This window comes from Vicia villosa, linkage group LG3 (assembly GCF_029867415.1).
Source record: "Vicia villosa cultivar HV-30 ecotype Madison, WI linkage group LG3, Vvil1.0, whole genome shotgun sequence".
Classification (NCBI taxonomy): Eukaryota; Viridiplantae; Streptophyta; class Magnoliopsida; order Fabales; family Fabaceae; genus Vicia; species Vicia villosa.
The window spans coordinates 187,997,781-188,022,210 of NC_081182.1; positions in this window are offsets into that span (position 1 = coordinate 187,997,781).

Genomic DNA, 24,430 nt, shown 5'->3' on the forward strand with positions numbered 1-24,430 from the left:
AAAAACTGCACAATAAGAGAAAATTTCAGTGTAGGGATTGATCTTCGTAAACCCTGATTAGGGTACGAATTGACTAAGTTTAATATAATAAATAAAAATCGAATTAATTAATTAAATCGGTGAAAATATATTTTCGATTAAATATAAATAAATATTATAGAAACAAATATATAAATACTAATTTGAAATAAAAATTATTATAGTAAAATAAAATAAAAAGAAAGAGGTTTATGTAACTAAAATAAAAAAGAAATTTAAAAAGTGACTTAACTTGGGATCAGGTGTGCTGTGCTTCTGAAGGTGCATCATAGGCCTGCGCTTCCTGGGCTCTTGGATCTGAATCGTTGAAGATCTAATGATTGACGCTGGGAGTGTATCGTAGTCAGGCGCGTGGGAGAAGCATTGGATCTCATGAGAAGTCCTTGTAAAAAATTAATTTCATCCAACCTGGGTATCGAACCCAGGTGTATTCACTTCATAGACCTCCCTCCTTGCCAGTTGTGTTGATGGCGCATGGTGATAGTAATGTCCATACAATAATAAAAATACAAAACTAACGATCAATTAGATAAAAGCTAAAGATGGGGCGCGTGGGCCCCAGGTTGCATGACTAACCAATTAAAAGAAAGAGAGAGGTTTGATTTGTTGACTGACGAATGCCCTTCCTACACGCGTGAGGAGAGAGACACAAACCATATTGGCTGACCAATTGTAACGCGCAAGGATGCCACCTAGACCATCAGCTTTCTCCAACCACCGTACGTGGTGGTTTCCACCATCTTCCCTGATTGTGTATCGGCGTCGACCTGCACCAATCATCAAGAAAAGAAAACCAAAGATACCCAGACCCACTAAATTGGATGCTGCGAGTTCGGTGGCGTAGTTAGTTTTTACTAATAACACTCATAGATGCGAAAACGAAGAGGGATGAGCTTGATGCCCTAACAATGGCAAAAGCTCGTTCCGGTACCTAAACTCACGGGCAAAGATTCAAAGTCGTTCTAAATATCATCCTGATCAAGAATATACACGTCACAACCATTTATATGCCATGAATGGAGAGTTTGAAATCCAAGAAACTTACCAAATCGGTGTAGTCGAGGGAGAGCCTTCCCGAATGCTTGGAGGATGGTTGACGTTATGGATCAGTCCCTGGGCATCTCAGGAGGTGCTTAGTGATGTTAGTTTGCTTGGACAAGGCCTGGAAACCGAAATCCAGTGGTGCAACTTTCTTGAGATTTTGGAATTTTTGGAACCCTATTCCCTTGGCCTTTTTTCATCCCCCAATCCTTGCAGCATGTTTCTATATATATAAGGGTAGAAATAGGTCAACAAGAATGGACTTGGATCCATGTTTTTTTTAAAAGAAGAAATTTTATTGAAAATTATGGGATTTTTCCTTCTATTATTGGACCATTCCTCTCATAACCATACACCAACGAACTTGGATCTTTTTATGTGAATATTTGGGCCATTGGATGATTAGAACCTGATTCATACAATTTATCCTTATTATTTTTATATTTTTATTTAATTTATTAGTCTTTTTAGTGAATAAAATTCCAAATAAATCAACCAAAATTCATAAAAAATATAGAGACAAAATTATAGGTCCTTTCTTGGATCACAAGCATGTTTAGGATCCAAAGCCTAGGCCTATTAATCCAGAAGAATAAAACTATGCAATTAGGGTTTTGTACTTTTCTTGAAAATTGACCAACTTGCGCAAGCCATAACTCAGTCAATTTTTATCATATGGAGATGAAAATAACTTAGGGTTTTGGAAAGCTTAAAGAGTCTTTTAAAAGCTCCTTTTAGTTTCATCTCGATTGAGTCTACCATGTTCTAGTTATGAGCTTTGAGAAAAAATGACTTTTTGCGATCTTTTAGAAGGACTTGTAATGTTTTGGCTCATATCTCCCAAATGGTGCATTTCTGGCCTTGGCTTGTGAGAGACAAAATTGTAGAGAATTCAATTTCCTTCAAAATAAGCTTTGGATGGGAAATTTCTAATGTTCCATGTGGGAGTTATGGCTGGTCAAAGTTCAGTTGACTTTCTCCTATGAAAACCCTAATTTAGAAACTTTTGGAATAGTTGATTTCTGATCTTTCCTTGATGAACTATGATCCTTTCTTAATCAAATGGTGAATGATAATTCATAATAAGGATGTTGACAAAAAATCAAGAGTTTTGACTGTACTTTGACCACATTTGACTTTTAGGTCAAATCAGTCGACTGTTGACTTTCTGAGCAATTGAGTGATCAACTCTTTGAATTGAGACCTGAAATTTGTCATGGAGGTAGTTTGGAATATCATAGACCATATGAGATGCCTTGGAGCTTTTGGTTCATTGATTTTCTTCAGGAGACCATAAACCCTAGTTCCTTGAGCCTTTGCTTAAGAGGAGGTGTCTTTGAGCATTGTGCCTTGGTATGAGTTTGAATAAGAGGAATGAGATGGGCAAATTTTGGGGTATGACAACAGGCATTGTTTTAAATCCCCAAACACTGGAGATATAAGGAAGTTAATCCCTTGTCAACCCCTTTGAGCCTTGAAGTAGGAGTTTCTTTTCTATACGAAAAACCCTCACATTGAACCCTGGGGCAGGGTAGTGTTCAGTTAACCTGATTGAGTGTTCAAAATTCAGCAGGAGCTCGCATCTAAGGATACAACAATGGTTATCCTTCAAAAGGTTGAGGAAAATTCGAGACCGCAATGGTCATCTCTCGCGCAATAGAAGGTCAAAATATGACGATACAACAACGACTATCCCTCGTCGACCAAGAAATGAGGCAGTCACAATCTTTCTAACAAATCAAAGACTTCTCAGGATCATATGACTTGTTCAAAAAAAAAGAACGAATAAAAAAAGAAAAGAAAGCCCGCTAAGTCAATAACTTAAAAACAAACGACTTAGGCAAAAGTTAGGGCATCCCGCTGGACTTCAAACTCGGAATTCAAAAGAATTTGTCCAGGAAAAAGTTAGGGAAACAAAAAAAAAAGATCCTCAACAAAAGGGGAAAATTCGCGTGTCTATAAATTAAAGATTGTGTGATCAGACACCAAATGCAAAAGGTAGAGTGACTGCCATGTCCAAACACCTCATCGATTCCTCAACCGTCTCAAACTCCTCTTGAAGGATGAATGCTCGCATCGAGGTAACTGAACTTAGGTTGGACAACATCACGAAGGGGTGGGCACCAATAAAATTTTGAGCCTAAAAATCCTTTTTTTCTTAAAAACCCGTTAACCTTGCCACATTACAACCCTCAAAAGTCCTAATTGAAGCAGAGTTAATTCGAAAGCATACTGTAACGAGAATACGGTAAACTGACTCCTAGGAGTTTTGTTAAACGCTTGAGTTGGTATCACACCACCTTTCACACACAAAAAAAACTCGATGCTTTGACATCCTTTCAAAAAATTTCTTCTTTAAACTTCAAGACAAACTTGAACTTTGCATTAGAATTATACATCTCATAATAAACATTATTTGCATATGAACAAGTACTTGACACCAGGAAAGCTTCCATCATGAACTGCAGATGAAAATTTTAATCCTCTCAAGGGACAAGTTGTCTTCAGAGCTCCGTTGAGTTCGAGCAAGAATATCTCAAATTCGGATCACCCTCTGGGGCAGAAAAGCAGTCGAAATACTCTGTCGAGTTAGCGTTCAGATATTGGGGCAATCGGGTCAAGATTCAAGGGATCTCTCAAAACTACTGAACAACCAGGAGCAGTCACCCAAGCATAGTTGAAACTACCTCCGACCCGGATCGATCACGGGCACTGTTCCTAAACTCATGGTACTGGGGCAAGTTGCTTATAACAGCACAAATCTCAGGAAGCCCTCCCGACAGGCATGCTTCTGAAGTGCTCCGATGAGTAGAAATATTTCCTACGACTAAATCAATTGGCTAAAATGCCAATATGTACAAGGGGCGTGACATGTTATTGTCCAATTCATCTGGGGCGGTCAAGTTGAGATTCAAATAATCTCTCAAAGGCGCTGAACAGTCAGGGATTTATTTTCCCCGCATAACACTGATACAATTTACTGTCATCATTAACAACATTTTGCATTCATACATCATATACCTCATAGCATAAGCACAACATTCTCATTCATTTTAAAAACAATCATCATACAATTCATGCATCATGACATTTCATAAAACTAACTTTTTCTTTCAAGTCGACCAACCGGTCAAGCAAATATCATCAACGAATCAAATACAGCCTAATGTATGGCACCTTCTGATACAGCCTAATGTATGGCTCGCCTAATGTACGTCTTCTCCTGATATAGCCTAATGTAGTGCTCGCCTAATGTATCACCCCTCTTGTCATAGCCTGATGTATGGCTCGCTCAAATATCGCCTAATGTATGGCTCCTATCGACATCGCCTAATGGACGACACATTCTGGTATAGTCTAATGAATGACTCATTCTAGTACAACCTGATGTACGGTTCCTTCTGTTATTCTCAACAAATGCCTAGTGTGTGGCTCATCTTGACATTCTGGAAAGCATATCCCTCCAGACGTTCTGAAGACACTTATATCAGATATACATTCCGGAAGCTCGAACCCCAGATATTCTGAAACATTCCAATCAGATGCACATTTTGGAAGCTTGACCCCCAGACTTCTGAAACATTCTTATCAGATATACATTCTGGAAGCTCGAACCCCGGATATTCTGAAACTTTCTAATCAGATGCACATTCTGGAAGCTTGACCCCCAGACTTCTGAAACATTTTTATTAGATATACATTCCGGAAGCTCAAACCCCGGATATTCTGAAAATATTCTTATCAGATATACATTCCGGAAGCTTGAACCCCGGACATTCTAAAAATTCCAATCAGATGCACACTCTAGAAGCTTGACCCCTAAACTTCTGAAAACATTCTAATCATATATACATTCTGGAAGCTTGAACCCCGGACATTCTAAAAATTCCAATCAGATGCACATTCTGGAAGCTTGACCCCTAGACTTCTGAAAACATTCCAAGCAGATATACATTCCGGAAGCTTGAACCCTAGACATTCTGAAAATTCCAATCAAATGCACATTCTGGAAGCTTGACCCCCAGACTTCTGAAACATTCTTATCAAATATACATTATGGAAGCTCGAACCCCGGATATTCTGAACATTCCTATCAGGTGCACATTTGAAAGCATGACCCTCTAGACTTCTGACAAATATCTCTTTCAGACGGCATCCGCAAGCCCGTCTCTGACAAAGTCTTATCAAACTCACTGAATGACATTCAAAGATCTAATTCTATCATCACGAACGGTGTAGACACGGTCATCTTTCCAAGATCTAATTCAGTTACTACGAACGGTGCCGACACAATCAACATTCAAAGATCTAATTCTATCATCACAAACGGTGTAGACACGATCATCCTTCAAAGATCTAATTCAGTTACTACGAACGGTGCTGACACGATCAACATTCGAAGATCTAATTCTATCATCACGAACGGTGTAGACACGATCAATATTTCAAGATCTAATTCAGTTACTACAAACGGTGCTGACACGATCGACATTCGAAGATCTAATTCTATCATCACGAACGGTGTAGACACTGTCATTCTTTAAAGATCTAATTCAGCTACTACAAACGGTGCTGACACGATCGACATTCGAAGATCTAATTCTATCATCACGAACGGTGTAGACACGATCATCTTTCCAAGATCTAATTCAGCTACTACGAACGGTGCTGACACGATCGACATTCGAAGATCTAATTCTATCATCACGAACGGTGTAGACACAATCAATATTCCAATATCTAATCCAGTTACTACGAACAGTGCTGACACGATCGACATTCAAAGATCTAATTCTATCATCACGAATGGTGTAGACATGGTCATTCTTCAAAGATCTAATTTGGTCACCACGAACGGTGCTGACACGGTCAATCTCCGAAAATAGATGCCATCCACAAGCCCATATCCAACAAATCTCTCTCAACACATCGAGCTCAGATACAGTCTAACGTACGACTCATTTTGACTTTCATATTATCAAAACCAGATGGCATCTTTAAGCCCATCTCCAATATATAAGTCCCTGCATCAGCAAGGGCAAATTTCTGAGTATTCTAGTGTTCAATCCACTTCTACCTTCAGATTCCGATAGGCACACAAGCCAATCTACACCCTCAGGTTTAAGAAGATTGAACAGGAGCAGCTGTCATACCCCAAAATTTGCCCACACTTTCCAAAAATTCGAATCTATTTCAAAAATTGGGTTTTATAAAAAGTTAGGGTTCATTTACATTGATATCCTATTTTTATAAATATTTCGATTTAAAGTCTATTTTAAAATATAACCGTTTACTCTTAAATTGTTATATTTAAATAGATAGAAAGATGTTTGCATATGCTTCATATACTTTCCATTGGCTTTTTATTTCAAATAAATAACATAGCCCAATTGGTAAGAAGGAAAGGCTTGCAAACAAAAGGCCATAGGTTCAATTCCTGCTTGGTGCATTTTTATGTTTTTTTTTGCACCTGGACGTACCTGGACACAAATACGTCCATGTTCTTAATCTTGGTCATCAAGGAATGTCCATGGGCCTTTGAATTGGATCATTTCCTTTTTGGGTGTGGTTTTAACCTAATTCCCATTCTATAAATAGGGCACTCTCCACCCTCTCTTTTTCACCAACAATTTTCTAACAATAACCAACAATTTCTCTTAATTTTCATTCACACTTTTATCAAGAAATTTTCAACCTTTTTTTCAAACTTTCTTTCAAAACTCTTTTTTAATTCTTATATTTTGGCCAATGATGACACCTGAGGCCACCCTTTTTTTAAATGATTTTAAAATGTTTTGGCCAATGATCTCTACATATGAGGCCCCTCTATTTTACTGTTTTGATTTTAATCGTTAAACCACGTGATGATTATCTGATGGCAATTTACTTTTTCATAAAAATAATTTTTTTAAAAAACCAAATTCACATACATACTTATAACACTCTTGAGTAGATAATACGTTCATCTTTACCATGTACAAAACCACTCTTCTAACCCTTATTTTTATGCACCTAGAAAACTTTTTGTAAATTTTTTGGATACCAATTACACACAAAATGTTCATACAATCTAACCCTTTATTTTGTTTTTATCCTGTAACATAAAGTAACAACTAATAAAAAGAAACGGAAGATATGAATCTACAGATAATGAGTCTAAAAATTACTTGTTCATAACAAAACAACAGTAACACAAATCTTCATCAATTACTAACTACCAGTAACTTAACAAAACCATTCACAATTTCTAAACCTAAACATCAAGATAATAAAACCACCTGCAATATTTTGTTTGTTTTTGTTTTTCAGGTACAGTAACAATAAAACAAAAAAGAAGAAGAAGGTTTAGGAATAGATCCGGAATGCTCACGCAACGCTTCACACAGATTAAACCTAATCGCATAACTTGATGTGTTGGGATCTCAACTTGCCGCTCAGCATAACAACAACAATCATCAACCACACTTCAACTCCGACGGACCCGCGTATCAGCCTTCATCTAATCTAACAATGGAGCGAGCTTCTTCGACGAATGTTCCAACCGGCAAATCGAGCAGCAATACACGAGATTCCTAACATCACAAATCTGCAACATCATCGAACCTGCAAGGGAATCAACAACAACTTGTTCGCGACAAACTCAACAACACAGCTTCGACGTGTCATCATCTTCATCACGCCAATACGCGTTGACCTGCTGTAGCAATAATCTCAGGCACCGACGAGATTTTCGATCCTGCATCACGTGAACCGCCGAAGTCTCCGGACAATGTCGCCCATCGTTTTCCATCTTCGATCGGTATGTAGCTATTCCTTTGTAATTTTATGATGCGTATACTCATGGATTTGTGGTCTGTTGTTGGTTGTTTGAAAAAGTGAGTTAGGGATGCATTTTCTTTTCCGAATTCAACGAATTAGCGGTTCAGGAACAAGGTTTGAGTGAGCATTGAATAGGGAGAATCGTTTGAGAAGTTGTCATACCCCAAAATTTGCCTTCCGCATTTCATTCATAATGATTCAAAGCTCAAGAGTTTCATCAAGGCATTCTCCTAAACAAGGATCTCCTTAAACTAGGGTTTTGTATCCTCCTGAGGACATTAACAAAATAAGGTCTCCAATGAAGTTCCACATGGTTCATTATGTTTCAAGGTACCTCCATGTCAAAAGTCAAGGTTCTATTCCAAGGATTGCTCACTCAATGGCTCAGATGATCAATAATCGACTATGTTGACCTAAAAGTCAACTATAGTCAAAATACAGTCAAACTTCAAGATTTTTGGTCAACATCAAGTATGTGAGGTTATATCCATAATGTGATCAAATGTTGACCATGATCCATTAATAAAAACTCAGAAATGAACAAACGCAAAAGGTTCAAATTAGGGTTTTTATAGGAGAAAGTCAACTCAACTTTGACTAGCCATAACTTCCACATGGAGCATCAGAAATTTCCCAACCAAAGCCTATTTTGAAGGAAATTTAATACTCTACAACTTTGTCTCTCACAAGCCAAGGCCAGAAATGCTTCATTTGGGAGATATGGTACAAGAGATTATAGGTCCTCCAAAAAGTCAATAAAAAATACCTTTTGGGTCAAAGCTCATAACTCGAGCATGGAAACTCCAATTGAGATGAAACCAAAGGCATCATTTAGAGGACTCTTTAATCTTTCCAAGATGATCAAGAACATATTCATAAGATCAAAATTGAGAGAGATATGCATGGTTGAAGTTGAGCAAAATTCAAGAAAATTATAAAACCTTAAGTGATGAGTTTTGAGTTTTTAACCAAATGGGCCAAAGTTTGTTGATCCTAAACATACCCATGAAGTATCCAAGAGCCCACCACGCCATCTTTTACTAGTAACATTATTATTTAATTTTATTTTGAATTATTTTCATTTTTTATTCAAGATTTAATAAAGAAATAATGGTGAATATAAAAGACATGGTGTAGAAAGTTTCTCAATGAAAAATTAAGCAAATATTAACCCATAAATCATGAGATATTGATTGAAAAAATTAAGAAATATTCAAGTCAAAAATAGCAAGATTTGATATAAGCTTTAATCAAATATTTTCTTAAAACAAAGATATTTCTCCATGTTATTAGACCTAATGCTCTCCTATATATATATGGCAAATATGTGCAGCCACGAGGGGGTTTTGTTTGGACGAAAATAGGGGAGAAAATTAGGGTTTGAAGTTGCAAAAATTTTCAAGAATGTGGGCATGATCGCAAATCCTTCCCAGCCAGCTTCAAAGGTTTCCAGCCATTGCATTCTCTTCCTCAAGTCCCCAGGAGTGTATCTACAGCGTTAAACAAGGCCAACAACACGTCTAGAACCACCCCTAAAATTATCGGCATCCATTCTTTATTTATTTTTGTGAATCTTTTAACTCACACATCATGGATGATTTATGTGCATTTATAACTCTTAATACATGCCATTAGAGGGAGTTTGACGTATAGATCGTAAGTTTTGGTGCAGGAACTCTCACTTGCCATTGTTGAAGCCACAGCTTCGAACTCTTCGTATTGCATGATACAGGCATTTTCACGTAAAAAGGACCGCGCCATTGAATTCTCAAGGTCTGAATTAGGCGGATAGGTACCCTCTCGTTTTCTAGATCGCAAGGATGGAGGAGCTCGCAGCACTGACTCGCCAGAAGGGATGGTGGTTTCCGGCGTCGTCGGTGGGGCTAGGGCATCTTAATACCTTGACCATTGACGTGTCCAAGGCAGATCATCTTATTGGTCGGTCAATTCCTCAAACTCTCTCTCTCCCTTGCCTTCACGCGTGCAACGTAATTATTGGAGGGTCAAGAGTCAGCGACTCTCTCTCTCTGTCTTATTGGATGAATGCAATCCCCTAGGACCCACGTGAAAATTGGTTTGACCAAGCCATGAATCCATCTATGTTTCTTTTATACTTTATTGAATGTGGTATTATAACGACTAACAAGTGCAGTCTGGCTGGCGAAAGTGAAGAGAATAGTATTACAAAGACCTGGGTCTGTAATATTAATTTTGGCTATTATTTCTCCCATGTTCCAGCGTGCGCACAAAGGAGAGGCACACCATACACCCTCGTCGTACTACCACTGGATCTCCAATGATCCAGATCTAACGTACGACAGCTGCATCCCTACCATGGAACTCAAAGGACATGCCACATACAATCATTACCATGTTTTTCTAACATTTTTTTATTTTACTTTATTTTCCAAGATTAGATATTACTCCCTCCGTTCCTTTTTAAATGTCGTTTTAGCAAAAAGCTCTTCAACCAAGATAGTGGATTATTAGAGTTACTTTTCCTATTATATCCTTATTTATTTTTCTCTTTCCAAATAAATTGAATCATACACTCTCTTTTTCCAATAACTAATTGAAAAATTTGAGGTGGAGTTATTGAGAAAATAAGGGTATAAATGACAAATTATAACATTAAATTATAAAACGACACTTAAATAGGAACAAAAAAATTCTTCTAAAACGACACTTAAAAAGGAACGGAGGGAGTAATAAAATATGTTGGTTTAATCAATTAATATAATTTGAGTTGGAAATTTAAATAGGATTAGGCTATAATTACTCAGAATGATTTTTCCGACTATTTCAATTATTCGACTTAATTAATTTAATTAATTTTAATTATTAAAAATCCTAAAAATCCTAGATAGGTTTATCAAGGTATTAGGGTTTGCTCAATCCCACTGGCCATTGGCCAAAGTATTAGGATTAGGTTTTCTTGCCAACTTAGGTTTTATCCCAACAATCTCATAATGCACATTTTGAACATTCCTATCAGGTGCACATTTTGAAAGCATGACCCTCTAGACTTCTGACAAATATCTCTTTCAGACGGCATCTGCAAGCCCGTCTCTAACAAAGTCTTATCAAACTCACTTAATGACATTCAAAGATCTAATTCGGTCACCACGAACGGTGCTGACACGGTCAATCTCCAAAAATAGATGCCATCCACAAGCCCATCTCCAACAAATCTCTCTCAACACATCGAGCTCAGATACAGTCTAACGTACGACTCATTTTGACTTTTATATTATCAAAACCAGATGGCATCTTTAAGCCCATCTCCAATATATAAGTCCCTGCATCAGCAAGGGCAAATTTCTGAGTATTCTAGTGTTCAATCCTCTTCTACCTTCAGATTCTGATAGGCACACAAGCCAATCTACACCCTCAGGTTTAAGAAGAATGAACAGGGGCAGCTGTCATACCCCAAAATTTACCCACACTTTTCAAAAATTCGAATCTATTTCAAAAATTGGGTTTTATTAAAAGTTAGGGTTCATTTACATTGATATCCTATTTTTATAAATATTTCGATTTAAAGTCTATTTTAAAATATAATCGTTTACTCTTAAATTGTTATATTTAAATAGATAGAAAGATGTTTGCATATGCTTCATATACTTTCCATTGGCTTTTTATTTCAAATAAATAACATAGCCCAATTGGTAAGAGGGAAAGACTTGCAAACAAAAGATCATAGGTTCAATTCCTGCTTGGTGCACTTCTATGTTTTTTTTTGCACCTGGACGTACCTGGACACAAATACGTCCATGTTCTTAATCTTGGTCATCAAGGAATGTCCATGGGCCTTTGGATTGGATCATTTCCTTTTTGGGTGTGGTTTTAACCTAATTCCCATTCTATAAATAGGGCACTCTCCACCCTCTCTTTTTCACCAACAATTTTCTAACAATAACCAACAATTTCTCTTAATTTTCATTCACACTTTTATCAAGAATTTTTCAACCTTTTTTTCAAACTTTCTTTCAAAACTCTTTTTTAATTCTTATATTTTGGCCAATGATGACACCTGAGGCCACCCTTTTTTTTAAATGATTTTAAAATGTTTTGGCCAATGATCTCTATATATGAGGCCCCTCTATTTTTCTGTTTTGATATTAATCGTTAAACCACGTGATGATTATCTGATTGCAATTTATTTTTTCATAAAAATAATTTTTTTTAAAAACCAAATTCACGTACATATTTATAACACTCTTGAGTAGATAATACGTTCATCTTTACCACGTACAAAACCACTCTTCTAAACCTTATTTTTATGCACGTAGACAACTTTTTGTAAATTTTTTGGATACCAATTATACACAAAATGTTCATACAATCTAACCCTTTATTTTGTTGTTATCCTGTAACATAAAGTAACAACCAATAAAAAGAAACGGAAGATATGAATCTACAGATAATGAGTCTAAAAATTACTTGTTCATAACAAAACAACAGTAACGCAAATCTTCATCAATTACTAACTACCAGTAACTTAACAAAACCATTCACAATTTCTATAACTAATATCATTATAACAAAACCACGTGCAATATTTTGTCTGTTTTTGTTTTTCAGGTACAGTAACAATAAAACAACAAAGAAGAAGAAGGTTTAGGAATAGATCCGGAATGCTCACGCAACGCTTCACACAGATTAAACCTAATCGCATAACTTGATGTGTTGGGATCTCAACTTGCCGCTCAGCATAACAACAACAATCATCAACCATACTTCAACTCCAACGGACCCGCGTATCAGCCTTCATCTAATCTAACAATGGAGCGAGCTTCTTCGACGAATGTTCCAACCGGCAAATCGAGCAGCAATACACGAGATTCCTAACATCACAAATCTGCAACATCATCGAACCAGCAAGGGAATCAATAACAACTTATTCGCGACAAACTCAACAACACAGCTTCGACGTGTCATCATCTTCATCACGCCAATACGCGTTGACCTGCTGTAGCAATAATCTCAGGCACCGACGAGATTTCCGAACCTGCATCACGTGAACCGCCGAAGTCTCCGGACAACGTCGCCCATCGTTTTCCATCTTCGATCGGTATGTAGCTATTCCTTTGTAATTTTATGATGCGTATACTCATGGATTTGTGGTCTGTTGTTGGTTGTTTGAAAAAGTGAGTTAGGGATGCATTTTCTTTTCCGAATTCAACGAATTAGCGGTTTAGGAACAAGGTTTGTGTGAGCATTGAATAGGGAGAATCGTTTGAGAAGCTGTCATACCCCAAAATTTACCTTCCGCATTTCATTCATAATGATTCAAAGCTCAAGAGTTTCATCAAGGCATTCTCCTAAACAAGGATCTCCTAAAACTAGGGTTTTGTATCCTCCTGAGGACGTTAACAAAATAAGGTCTCCAATGAAGTTCCCCATGGTTCATTATGTTTCAAGGTACCTCCATGTCAAAAGTAAAGGTTCTATTCCAAGGATTGCTCACTCAATGGCTCAGATGATCAATAATTGACTATGTTGACCTAAAAGTCAACTATAGTCAAAATACAGTCAAACTTCAAGATTTTTGGTCAACATCAAGTATTTGAGGTTATATCCATAATGTGATCAAATGTTGACCATGATCCATTAATAAAAACTCAGAAGTATTTATGGTCAAAGTACAGTCAAAATTCTCGATTTTTGGTCAACATACTTATTTTGAAGTAACATTCATCATTTGATCATGGGTTGATCATGATTCATCGAGGAAAGTTCAGAAATCAACAAAACTCATAGTTTCTAAATTAGGGTTTTTGACTTAAAAGTCAACTGATCTTTGACCAGCCATAACTTTCACATGGAACATCAGAAATTTTCTATCCAAAGCTTATTTTGAAGGAAATTGCATTCTCTACAACTTTGACTCTCACATGCCAAGGCTAAAAATTCTTCATTTGAGAGATATGGGTCAAAAGATTAGAGGGCCTCCAAAAAGTCAACAAAAGCACCTTTTGGGTCAAAGCTCATAACTTGCAAATGGAAAACTCAATTGAGACGAAACCAAAAGGGTCCTTTAGATGGCATCTTGGGCTTTCTAAAAAGTCCTATAACATTTCCATACCATAAATATCGAAAGAGTTATGATTGACAGAAGTTGGGTAATGTTTTGAAAATACAGGAAACCCTAAATGAACAAAATCCAATTTTTAAGCAATGGGCTTCTAATTTTGGACCATACACGTGATGTTAAGCCTATAGGGAGCTCATGATTAAATTTCTCTTTATTTTATAATTTTATTTTAATTTACTTTTGAATTTATCCATTTTAATTCAAATTAAATCAAAATAAATTATAACTAAATGGAAAAGGATTATATAATCATTCTCCCCATATTTAATCACTTCAATATCAATCAACAAGAGCCAAGGAATCGTGGAAGAAGATTAGAAAAAAAGAACCAAAATAGAAATATTTTGTTGATATTTGCAAATCAAATTTCTCCATCCAAATCAAGAGATTCTTTCCCAAACTTTAACCCTAAATAATCCCACTATATATTGAGAACACATTCAGCAATTAGGACACGTTTTGCTGGCCTCAAACAGAACCCTAAGGATTCCCAAAATTCTCAAAAACTAGGGCAGGCACAAAATTCACGTGGCAGTCGTTCTCAAGCAAGTTTAATCACCATACCATCTTCCTGAGGCGTCCAGGATTCGACTCATGTCTTCATACAAGCTCTAACAGTCCCATGATGTTCCCCCCCGATTACTATGGTTGTATCATCTTCTTTAATCTGAAATCTTTTATCCGTACCGTTTAAATGAATTTGATGTGCCTTTTCATGTTCATGTTGATATTCAGGTTAGTTTAGAACAGTCATTCTGAACTTTTGGTGTAAATACAGACATCCACCATTGTTAGGGCACAAACATGAGGTGATTCGGATTCAAGATGCCAAGCCATTATGAACCATGAAACCACCACCATTGAATCCCTAATGCTTCATTTAGTGGATTTGGGCAAGCTCTAGGATTGGTTAACGTTGTTCATGGTGAGTTTCAAATTGCATGTGAAGAAGACAAAGAACCTGCGGAAAAATTCGCAGGTAAATCTGTAGTAGTTATCGCAGGAAAATCCGCAGCTTCAAAGGTTGAAGACGATGATTTGGCACGCTGACTGTTGGACCGTGGATGTGGAACGTTTGTATTGGCCAGTCAACCCCCACGTTTCTCTCTCCATGCGTAGGATGGTTCCATTGGTTGGTCCATAGTCAACAACTTTCTCTCTCTCCTTTAATTGGCTGCAGGCGCAACAAGAGGGCCCCACGCGCTGACTATTTGAAGTTCTATTTATATTCTTTTCTTTATATTTATATTTTATTGACTAACACTAATACAAATTAAAGATGTAGCACAGTTGGCGCACAATGATTCTTGCTATCCTCAAAGTCCTGGGTTCAAACCCAGGCTTATTGCAATGTTTTTTCGTGTTTCGTTGTCTCCAGATCCAGCGTGCCTCTCCCTGCATACGCCCACATGTACCCTTCACGCCATTACCGTTGGATCTATCCAAAACCAGATCTGAAGGCTATAGGCAGCGTGTTCCATGGTACACCCTCAATGGAGCGTCACACCGAATCATTGCCCAGCTAAGTTCCTTTCTTTATTTTTCTTTTTATTTTTATTTTTAAACCTCTATCTATTTCTTTTGGTTTTTATTTAATTTAAATGTTTTTATTATTATAATAATTTCACATAACTATTAATTTAATCGACACTCGATTTTTCTCATAAACATTAAAAATAATTATTTTTTTTATAAGAAAAATTATTATTTTTATATATACTTTTAATCAATTAATTTTAAATATTTGTTAACCTCTAGGCATTTATCAATCCTGATAGCCTTAGGTTTGTTGGTAGGTGTTATCCACTAACGCATTTTTAAGCCTGGTAGACCTTTTGGGTCACAATAAGTTTTCTTAATAACCCTTTAGGGTTTTAAACTTTTAGGGTTTGTAATCAATTAGGGTTTAGATCAGTGAATGCACTAACACTTCTCTTCTTTGTGTTTGATTTTTCAGGGTTAATCAAAAATCCTCCGACCACGCGCCATCAATCAAAAAGCTAAGTCTCTGACTCTCTTTGTTTAATTATCATTTTCATTTTTATTTTGCCTCTTTGCCTAAAATAGGGTTTGCCTCCATAGTTAATGGATCTGTAATACACTAACTTTTATTTATTTTCCGTCTAATTCTCAGATGATCAGAGTCAATCGAAGGTTCGAGGAAGATCAAGGCTGAATATGTGCCAATTAATTTTATGTTTTATTTTTCCCCCATCCCCGCAGGTGTTTATTGTAATAGCGTAGGGTTTTAATTCTGCCTTTATTTTTTTGTTGTGGTTAGTAAAATAGGGAGTGCAAGATTATTAATTGAACCTAGATCACTAACCTATAAGATAAATGTCATTGAAGTTAACCACGTGATTGTTGCACCCACACACCTTTAAGGTAATCCCTCTTGTTGCCTTTGTTGCCTGTTGCCTTATAATTACGTTGCCTCTAAGTATACTAAATAGTCAAAGTCCCTCGATTCCGAGGATACCTAAAGCAATGTTGCCTTAAAGTTATTGAAACTCCCTCGAAGTTGCCTCGGTAAAAGATGATCGTCTCAATTGCTAAGGTATCCTCGCATGTTGCCTAAAGGTTAAATGACTATTATATCCTTCCCTTAGACTACCTGCCCTTTTTATGGCATGGGACAGTCTTATGGCGAACAATTTCTCGATGACCCTTCAAACATCCAATTGAAAGACTTCCTGCCCTCTTATGGTATGGATAGATCCTTTCGCCTGAAAAGCTAAAAGAACGTTTTTTTTCAAACTTAGGGTAGTTGCTACTAATTGCTCGCTCTTTTCAAATTCAAATCACAAATACTTTTCCCACTCATTTTTCAAATACTTTCAAAACAAGGCTACGCTTATTTACAAGTTAAAGTCCTTAAACGAAGTTTTTCTATTCACACCCTACATTTCAAACAATTCAAACATTTTGAAAACAAAGTGAGCTAAGCAATTGAGAGCCCATGGATAACCATGGATGCAAAGGGTGCCTTACACCTTCCCTTTGTATAACTTACCCCCCGAACTCAAAATTTTTTTAAAAGGTCTTTCCTGTTCTTTTAGCCTTTCTTATTGGATAAAATAAAAGTCGGTGGCGACTCTTGCTTACCGCAACATTTCAATAAAGTCAGTTCACCGTATTACAGAACTGGCGACTCTGCTGGAGATGCTTTCGAATAAAAGAGGGGTTACCTTAGAGCTAGGATCACTTTAAATTTGTTTGACTTGTTTGCTTTATCTTTAAAGGCTGTTTTGGGTATTCTGCTGTGTGAAAGATCCTACACCCGGATCTAGTGTACCTTAGGTATGTGGCATTAGACCAAGGAGACTGCACAGCGTATACTGATGTGGTTGATATGGTGGCCATCGTTAGTGTGACACATTAGTTTGTCCTGGTGTTCCTTGGGATCCGACTCGAGGAAACACTTGGCTGCTGCGTGGTGTCATTAAGCACTAATTTGCCCTTAGAACCCTAGTTGAACTTGACTTTGGCCTACTAGAAGTAGCGAGGTGGCTGGCTTTGGTTCCGACTGAAGTTGGTTGATACTCGAAGCTACACTCATATGGACTGGACTTTCAGGACCTGCTCGGTTGGTGATTCGATTGCCGAATTGAGATAAGCGCCTTCGAGAAAGGTCAATGATATGAGCTCCCTAGAACCCGATCTTTATATAGGACAGGTTGAACCAACTAAACTTCAGTGGGGACGGTACTTACCTACGAACGTCATGCAAGCCTCTAAACCTAAGGGCACTTGTGTGACTTGTTTGTGTTGGCTACTAACCTTTGTTTCCTGGCAGGTTTTGTTAAAGGACTTGTTTGCCCTTACCATCTCACGCTGTGCCCAATGAACTGCATTAACATAACATGACATCATGACATCATAAGCATAACATGATTTAACTAACCCTTTCAAGGATCCTAGGAATTTAGGGCGCACAATTTCAGGTGCCCTTCTCAAGGACTAAATTCCTATCAAGGGGCAAGAGAATTTATTTTTCTCTGGCCATTCATCTTCCAATTCAAAGACACAGTACCTATCAAGGGGCAAGAGAATTTATTTTCCTCTGGTCATATGCCTTCCAGTTCAGGGACACGATACCTATCAAGGGGCAATAGGACTTATTTTTCTCTGTCCATATGCTTTCAAATTCAAAAGTACAAGTATCCCGAATCAGAGGCTATGACCCACTGGATATGGTGAGCTTGATTCTCAAAGAAAGACATTCAAAGACAAAAGTCAGAATTCTTCAGACAAAGACACGACCAAACCATTTTCTAATGTTGCTAACTAAATTCCTAAAGATCCTTAAAAAGATTGCATTTGCATTCATAACATCACATAAAACTAACCTTTCCTTTCATGTCGACCAACTGGTCAGAAAAATACCATCAACAAATCAATCCTAATCAGATATACATTCCGGAATCTCGAACCCCGGGAATTCTGAAACATTCTTATCAGATACACATTCCGGAAGCTCGAACCCCGGATACTCTGAATCTCTACACCAGTTCCACAACAACGACGCAAGCCAGATGCACCTAAGCGTCAATTCACCAAAGTCAATATGTCGTCGGCTCAAACATTACAACATCTGTTGAAGATCAGATTGATTACTCTGAGGGATGCTCCTAAGAATTCTAACACCTCTGGCTATAAACTCAATGCGAGGTGCGCGTACCATTCCAACATTCCTGGACATTACAAAAACAATTGCTGGACATTGAGGAATAAGATTCAAGATATAATCGATAACGGGGAAATCAAATTCAACCCTCCCGAAACTCCTGTGGTGATCACCGCTCCTATGCCTAGTCATGACAAGACTGATTGACGTCTAGACGGACGAACTTTCGGATCATTAGATCTACTTTCATTTGCAAGTTTCTTTTCTGTTTGTTTAAACATTTAACTTATGATAGACATTATATGTTTTAATAATCATCATCAGTGCATTGCATATGTTTGTCTTGAATAATTTACTTCGCTATCACTCATCTTAAATTGCGTCTTTACTTTGCATCTGTTTTATGATACTCAACTCCTGGTAAAGTTGTAAGCCTTCTGAGGGAGGATGACGAAGACGATGCCGCAACCTCATACAATGATGCTTTTGAACAGACTATGCTGACGATGTACAGGCATTGTTTCAATTCCTAAACAGTGGAGATATAAGGATGTTAATCCCTCGTCAACCCCTTTGAGCCTAAGAAGTGGAAGTTTCTTTCTCATAAAAATTAAATCCTTTTATCATAACCTGGGGCAGGGTAGTTACTCAATTAACTCAATCATACTAATTGTTGTTTATACAAGTAATGATGTGTGAAGGAGACTTATCAAAAATCAAAAAACATCCCGCTGACTGTAAAAATAAACAGTTCAGGCAAAAGTTAGGGACAACGAAGTCAAAAAGAGGTCACTACAAATCCTCGACAAAAGAAAACTGTTCAAAAGAGGTCACTACAAATCCTCGACCAAAGCAAAAAGAATTACAAAGAAGGATGACTGACTGTCCAAATAAATTTCTGGTGCTTCAACCACCATCAAATATCAATGTTAATACTTCAAGATTTGCTAAAGCTGAAATGCAAAGTTAACTGAGCATAGGATCGAAGGACATCACGAAGATTGGGATGGGTATAAATAAATTTTTGAGCCATTATCCTTTGTTTCTTAAACCGTGAACCAAGCCACGTTACAACCCTTGAAAGTCCTAACTGAAGCATGGTTAGTCGAAAGCATATTGTCATCAAAAAGGTATCCTGACTCCTTAAGGTTTACCAAAAATGCTGAGTTGATATTTCATTTTTACAAATAATCACATTCATACAAATATCACGCTTTTACATCTCCTGTTTTAATGTTTTTCAAAAAAAAAACTCAAGATAGACGTATGCATTGCATCTCATGATTCATTATTAAACATATTCTGCTACATAATTTCAAATGTTAGCAACAGGAAGAACCTGCACAGGGTACAACTAATGACTAACAGTTATCCCGACAGACAAGATCACTCCAGAAGCAATGTCTCCTACGTATACAAGGGGCACGACGTGTTTTATCAATCAGGGGCAATCAGGTCAAGATTCCAAGAATCTCTCAAATGCCAAATAATCAAAGGCATACATCCCAAGTGGGTCCGAAACCACTTCCTGATCAGTCAGGGGCATCATACAAAGTACTAGGGGCATGTCACCCAGAGTACACATCTCATAAGGTCCTCGCGAGGCGAATCTTTCCAAGGTCCCTACTAGCAGGGGCAAATCTATGCAAGTCTAGTTTAACATCTTGATCAATATTCAGTGATGCGTCCCAATCAATACAAATCCAGGAATGGCAGTTACTATAATACTGGGGGCAACGTTCAAGACATCCATGCCTTCCCACAAATCCGGTTTCATAGGATCATATCCCCACAGAGTAATCATCTCCAAATGTTCTCATCCCACAAAGACTTAGTTCTCCCCTGAGTTTACATCTTCGACACTGCCGGTTCTCCGACACTATTCTCTTCTCCAAACAGGGTTATTCATCTCTCTTATCCCCGGTCAGGGTACATAAGGACGAATCATTCAAATCGTTTCCATCCTCAAGCAGAAATCATAAATCCCCAGCTACACATCTTCAAAACAAGATCAAATATCCAAGTCACAATGATACAGAGATTTATTTTCTCAGAACAACATCAGTCATACATCATATACATCACATACATATTCATACATTGCATACATTACTTCATTATAAACATACAGGTTTCTCATTTATTTGGAGAGACTCGTCATATAATACATGCATCATGACATTGCATATTTCTAACTTTGTTTTCAGGTCCCGCCTCGACAAGCATTCCTCTCAGATATAATCGAGCTGAAGATTCATTCAGACAAGTCTTTTACATTCCAAAGCTTCATCAAAATAACTTATCAACTCTAACGTGCAAGCATTCTCTATCAGATATGGTCTAATGTATGACCCGTTCCGGTATTCTCAGTCAGATATGGTCTAATGTATGACTCGTTCTGGCATTATCCTTCAGATATGGTTTAATGAATAACTCATTCTGACATCATTCATCAGATATGGTCTAATGTATGACTCGTTCTGGCATTATCCTTCAGATATGGTTTAATGAATAACTCGTTCTAACATCATTCATCAGATATGGTCTAATGTATGACTCGTTCTGGCATTATCCTTCAGATATGGTTTAATGAATAACTCGTTCTGACATCATTCATCAGATATGGTCTAATGTATGACTCGTTCTGGTATTCTCCTTCAGATATGGTTTAATGAATAACTCGTTCTGATGTCCTACTTCCAGATATGGTCTAATGTATGACTCGTTCTGGTATCCTTCCTCAGATATGGTCTAATGTACGACTCGTTCTGGTATCCTTCCTCAGATATGGTCTAATGTACGACTCGTCCTGGTATCCTTCCTCAGATATGGTCTAATGTATGACTCGTTCTGACACCCTCCAATAGATGTGATCTAATATTCTCCTTCAGAGATGGTTTAATGCATGACTCATTCTGACGTCCTCTATCATATATGGTCTAATGTATGACCCATTATGGTATTCTATTTACAAGATCTAATTCTATCATCACGAACGGTGTAGACGCGATCATCTCTCCAAGATCTAATTCAGTTACTACGAACGGTGCTGACACGATCAACCTTCCAAGATATAGCTCTATAATCACAAACGAGGTAGACGCAATCAACTGTTAAAGTCTAAATTCTGTTACTACAAATAGAAATGACACGATTAACATTCAACAACTACTTCTCAATACTTCAAATTCAGATATAATCTAACGTACGATTCATTCTGACTTTCAAAACTTATCGAGACAGATGGCATCTTTAAGCCCATCTCTGGTAAAATCCCTGCTTCAGCCAGGGCAAATTCCTGGGTATTCTAGTGTTCAATCCTCTTCTACCTTCAGATTCCGACAGACACACAAGCCAATCTACATCCTCAGGTATAAGAAGATTGAACAGGGGCAGCTGTCATACCCCAAAATTTGCCCAGCATATTTATTCATATTTCAGCCCATCTGACCTTTCAAATGCTCAAAGATATACAAGAAGGAAGCATGCAGTCTCTCTCCTAAAACAACAACCCTCAAACTAGGGCTTTGATCTTCTCAAAGTAAAATCAGTTTCTGATACCTCCAATGGACTCAATGGCCTTCCATATGATTCAAATAATCCTTATGCCAAATTTCAAGCTCCGACTCCTAAGATTGATCAATCAATTGCTCAGAAGGTCAACAATCGACTAATTTGACCTAAAAGTCAACTATGGTCAAAGTACAGTCAAAATTCTCGATTTTTTGTCAACATCCTTATTTTGAAGTAACATTCATCATTTGATCAAGGGTTGATCATGATTCATCGAGGAAAGTTCAGAAATCAACAAAACTCATAGTTTCTAAATTAGGGTTTTTGACTAAAAAGTCAACTGAACTATGACCAGACATAACTTTCACATGGAACATCATAAAATTTTCCATCCAAAGCTTATTTTGAAGGAAATTGCATTCTCTACAACATTGACTCTCACATGCCAAGGCTAAAAATTCTTCATTTGAGAGATATGGGTCAAAATATTAGAGGGCCTCCAAAAAGTCAACAAAAGCACCTGGCTGGCGAAAGTGATAGAGAATGGTATTACAAAGACCCGGGTTCGATCCCTGGGTCTGTAATATTAATTTTGGCTATTATTTCTCCCATGTTCCAGCGTGCGCACAAAGGAGAGGCACACCATACACCCTCGTCGTACTACCACTGGATCTCCAATGATCCAGATCTAACGTACGGCAGCTGCGTCCCTACCATGGAACTCCAAGGACATGCCACATACAATCATAACCAGGTTTTTCTAACATTTTTTTATTTTATTTTATTTTCTAAGATTAGATATTAATGAAATATGTTGGTTTAATCAATTAATATAATTAGGGTTGGAAATTAAAATAGGATTAGGCTATAATTACTCAGAATGATTTTTCCAACTATTTCAATTATTCGACTTAATTAATTTAATTAATTTTAATTAATAAAAATCCTAGATAGGTTTATCAAGGTATTAGGGTTTGCTCAATCCCACTGGCCATTGGCCAAAGTATTAGGATTAGGTTTTCTTGCCAACTTAGATTTTATCCCAACAATCTCAGAATTTTATTCACTTCGATTAAATCAATTAATCGCGGTGGGTAATAATCAATTATTTAATTAATCATTAATTAAATTCAAATAAAATATATTTTGCTAAAAGGTTGTAACTATATTATTGGTTATGATGATTAGCATTTCTTTGTCAATTCGTTATTATTTATAATCGAATCTATCGATTACGAGGGATAACGATAACAATTAAATAATCAATTCTATAAAACATATTTATTTGTTATTAGTGATAATCGAACCTATCGATTAGAATTGGTAACGATACCCTACTAATCTATTAATTATGGTGATCAAACCTATTGATCATTGCGATTTATAGTGCAAATTAAAACCGGGGTTGTACGCCATTTGAAACACTCAAAATTCATCTCTTCAATACTGCGATGTTCAAAACTACGATAAGGTAATTCAAAATACCTTGCGAACTTCGCATTTCAAAACTTCGATAAGGTAACTCAAAATACCTTCAAACCATATCATATCAAATTCTAAGGCGTACAACCCTGTCCCGAACTACGTTGACTCTGATTCTCCCTAAGGAGATACGTAGGCACTTGGCAACAAGGCGAGTCCCCTTCCCCAAAATCTCACTTTTCCCCCTGTTCATTTCCTTAGCTATTAAACCTTAACTTTTTAGCCATAAATCTTTATCTTAGATCAAACTTTAGGAAAGGGTTAAGGGTGCCTAACACCTTCCCTTGACTTGATTATAATAATCTTACCCCGATCTCTTAACTACGTAGGGTTTCCTATTCGCCCTGGTAGAATAGGTGGCGACTCTAAATAACTTTAATTTTTCGATCTCTTAACTGCGTAGGGTTTCCTAAGAGCCCACAAAGAACTGTGGATGAAAAGGGTGCTTACTGTAACATCCCAAAATTTCTTATTTAATTAATTTAATTAAGTTTTAAATTAATTAATTTGAATTAGCATTTTATTGGAATTATGTTGGGAGAAATAATAAAATGTAGTGTTGGGTCATTGGTGGAGTTAGTAATGTGGGGGTGTTAGTGTGAAGGAGCCCATTACTAAATTATGTTATGTTTTCATAAAACAAGAAAATGAGAGGAAGTTGAGAAATAGAGGAGGTAAACCTAAGAGGGAGAGAAGAATAATTCATGGGCAAAAGCTATTTTCGCAACCCTTTGGCAGCCTTCACAAAATGGGTCATAACTTCCTGCTCGTAACTCCAAATCAGGCAATTCTCGAAGATTCGGATTCTACAC